The sequence below is a fragment of the Rana temporaria genome, chromosome 8 (assembly GCF_905171775.1).
Source record: "Rana temporaria chromosome 8, aRanTem1.1, whole genome shotgun sequence".
NCBI classification, from domain to species: Eukaryota; Metazoa; Chordata; class Amphibia; order Anura; family Ranidae; genus Rana; species Rana temporaria.
In genome coordinates this window covers 160,719,347-160,723,565 of record NC_053496.1, presented here as the reverse complement: position 1 = coordinate 160,723,565, position 4,219 = coordinate 160,719,347, and positions in this window count along the sequence as shown.

The window sequence follows — 4,219 nt, the reverse complement described above, 5'->3', positions numbered from 1 at the left end:
TCAGTGTGTTACAATGCCTCATGGGATGTATAGTTCTACAACAGCTGGAGGGCCGTAATTTGAGGATCCCTGGTTTAACCTGTAAATGTAAAATTCAGTTTAACAAGACCACTTATGTTCCTAGTGTTAAAAAAATAAATGATATTATTTTCCTGGTGTAGCTCCCTACCTCTGTTAGGCTCGTTATAATTTTTGGCTTCACTGTAGCCATTGGAGCAATGATCGGTTTTCCTGGTCTGGTCAGCATTTGATAGCCTGGGTATTTGATTGCTTTAGCCTGTTTCTGGAAGGAACCACCAGAAAAAGGGCAGGGAAGGTAAATTATGCAGTTAAAGCGGAGCTCCGTTTTTTTTTTTTGCCCATTTAAATGTTATGTAGCTAAAGATCCCATTGCAATCTATCAAACATACCACATCGTTTTGTAAAGTAAGAAAAAACTTGCCTCCTTTACTGTCCTGTACGCTGTGACCGTTTCCATTCTCTGTGTGGGCAATTGAAGCCCAGTGCATTTTTTTTACTTTTCCCGGTGAGATGTGCATGCTGGGGAAGCTGTAAATCTTGCACGTGCGCATTAGAGAGCCGCTCGTAGCGTCAATTGTTTGTGCTGTTGTCATAACAGGCGGCGGCAGAGGAACGTCCCGCCCCGTTGTTATGACAATGAAGATAACGGAATCCCCACACAGTGAAAACCAGGCAGCAAGGAGGGGGGACAGGGGGGCAGCAAGGAGGAGGGACACGGCTGCAGGACAGAGGGGGGACACGGCGGCAGGACACAGTGGCAGCAAGGAGGGGGGGACACGGCGGCAGGACATGGCAGCAGCAAGGAGGGGGGACACGTCGGCAGCAAGGAGGGGGGACACGGCGGCAGGACATGGCGGCAGCAAGAAGGGGGGACACGGCGGCAACAAGGAGGGGGGACTCTCTCTCTCGTCCTGCAGATGAAATGAAAACTGTAAACAGCACCTGTACTGTACAAGTCACACAATTTTTTGGGACTTGGGAGTGCACAGACTCCTGGGAAATTATGACACTACATTCCCAGGAGTCTGTGCGGTGAAGGTTAGAAAGCTTAAGCACCGCGTTGCAGGAAGAGGGCAGATTAACTAATCTGCCTGGCAACAACAGTTTCAAGGCATGTAGAAATTTTATTTTTTTGTTAATGGACTAATGATATTTTTTTAAAACTACTGATGTAAAGTTATATTTGAGGGCGGAGCTCCGCTTTAAGAATATTTATCAGACTTCAGCCAATCCCTGGGAGGGAGCATCCAGAAGGTGGCAGAGGAAGGTGATTAATATTTGGGAGGCCTTTCCAGAGGGTTATTTCCTCTCCAGAGAGGGTTCCAGTTCTTCTGGGGATGCTGACCATGGCAGATAACTAGTGAGTCAAGAAATTGTAGTCTGGGCCTCCGCAGGTGCTGGGCTGAGGGACTGGAGAAGAGTACTAAAGGATTTTTGCTGGAATGCACTATCCTGAAATTCTAGTCTTGATTTTGATTGCATTGCCTTCTTTGGGTGTGTATCTTAAGATTTAATGCTTCATAGACTGGACATAAAATTATTATTCTCATAAATCCACTGCATCTAAATGGCTGGATTACAGTCTTCTGAGCCTTGGACAGAGGTAGGCAGGAGGTAAGTACTTGTGGGGGGGGTTGGCTCAGCTTAGGGTAGTTTAAGGCGCTAGGAACCTGGGCTTGGGCGTCTTTGTTAAAATTTGGAACTTGCCTTTCTGATATTAAAGTTAATACTAATATTAAAGGCTAAAGTTTTTTTTTTTATCTTAATGCATTCTATGCATTAAGGTAAAAAACCTTCTGTGTGCAGAAGTCCTGCTCAGCCTCCTAATACGTACTTGAGCTCCCTCTGGATCCAGTGATGTGCATAACAGCCTCAGCTGTCTGATACTCTCCTTCATTGGCTGAGGGTGTAGCGGGCACCATTGGCTCCCACTGCTGTCAAAGTCATTGAGCCAATGAGGTCGTAGAGGGGGCAAGGCTGGGTCGCAGCGACGTGTCTGAATGGACACAGAGCAGCAGCTCGGCTTGGGTGCCCCCCATATCAAGCTGCTTGCTGTTCAGGCTCTTGGCAGGAGGGAGGAGCCAGGAGCGCCGGTGAGGGACCCGAGAAGAGGATCACCTAGGCTGTTCTGTGCCAAACCACTGCACAGATCAGGTAAGTATATATATATATATATATATATATATATATATATATATATCTTTTTTTTTTTAAATGACAAAGCCTTTAGTATCACTTTAATGCCAAAATGTTTTATGGTTGGTAAAACTGGAAATATTCTATTGAACCATTACACGATTTTTAGTAAAACATTTTCATTAGCTGGTGAGTTAGATAGATTGATACTTACAATTAAATTACTACAGTAGTAAGAATGGGAACCATGGCAATAATAATAAGCCAAGTAATCCACAATGTTCAGTGACAGCCCAACAACAGAGAAAATGCATATCAAGATGCTCAAGTAGAGGAAGCCTTGTATTTGTAAAAACATGTAAATAAAAGACACGTTGCTTGAAAGTTAATCTTAACCTTATTGTATTTTGTTTATAAGTTAACTTCTAATTGTAGCACCCTCCATGTGTAGGACACTAGGCAAATTTAGCTTTTTGTAGAGCTAACCCCTATAGGAGCCACCAGTTAGGAATTGTAGTCTGAAGCCCTTAAAGAGGTTGAGGCAAAGCCCAAATCCTATTATCCCCAGTGTTCTGCATATAAGTTCATAGGCTTTTCTTCAGTCTTCCCCTACAGTCAGCAGAGGGATACCTATAGCCAGAAAAGGACCAAGAAAGTTAAATGATGGGTCTGAAGAAGAGAAATCACTGCTCTAGGATACTAATCAGAAAGTCTCCTCACCTGATCCAAAGCCACGGGTGCTGGCAATGCATGGAATGATGCAAAATGAAGGAAAACCTTTCTGGACAGCTGCACTGCAAAAATAAATTGCTTTTATTTTAAAATAAAAAAAGCATGCCACAGCAGATGGGGTAAAAATCTGATGCGTTTCACACCAAACTTTAGTGCTTATTCATAGCTTACAATGGGTCTGAAGACTTTGGAAATTAATAAGTACGCTAGTATAAACAAGCATAACATAGAAGCATAACATACTGTGAGGGTATATATATATAGAATGAGGTATGTCTGGACTGGGGGACATTGCTGAGTCGACAACGGATCAATTTGAACAGTGCCATTGTCGACAATAGCCGCCAATTTGGCATGTGATTGGACATGCCAAATCGTACCAATGTGAACCTAGTCTAAGGGATGAAAACACTGCAGAGGGAAGAATGTCTGGGGGGGATGAGGACATAGTAGAGTGAGAAATACTTGTGGCGGGAGTGTGGATACTGCAGAGAGAGGAATGTCTTTGGCGGAGGTGTCGTCATTCATGTGGGTGTGAATACCGGAGACTGAGGAATGTCTGTGGAAGGGCGTGTGGATACTACAGAGCAGTATCTCCTCCATCTCCCAGCCATTGACACGATAAGGGTGAAATAGACGTTCTCTGGCCCTATTCGAGAGCATAAACCCATTCTGCCGTTGACCCAAATTATGAAAGCATGCAGAAAACTGAGAGAGAGATCTGTTTCTTTCGGTATCCAGCGTCACAGAAAAAGGCCGAACCCATTTATTGGCTTTTTAAAGACAACATGACATCATACACATGAGCACACTGATAGGTCAGTTCATATAGGTCAGTCCATATAAGGGTCTTTTCCTGTTACACGTTCTTCTTGCCACAAGGCACAAAAGTTCCTTGTGGAATGTCCAGAAACACAGGGTCCCATCCTGAAGCTTACAGGGGCTTCATTCAGAGCCATATTTGGTCCCTCAGTGAAAGATGGAGGATGAGTTTGAAGACATCTGTTTTCACTCTTAATTTCCCTCTGTGTCTCCATTTTCAAGCTGACTTTAAAAAAATTATAATCTGTTTCTTAATTTCAGGATAATAACAGTATTATAATACATATGTATGTATGGTTATATGTTACAACTCTAAATAAATAAATATATATATATATATATATATATATATATATATATATATATATATATATATATAGATCAAGAATTAAAGAATATAATGAAAGAAAGGCAACATTTGAGTAGCTCAGGAGAAAAGTAATCATAACACAAAAATATTAATTTTAGTAACTTCCATCACAAAGGAGACATCCATAACAAGACATAA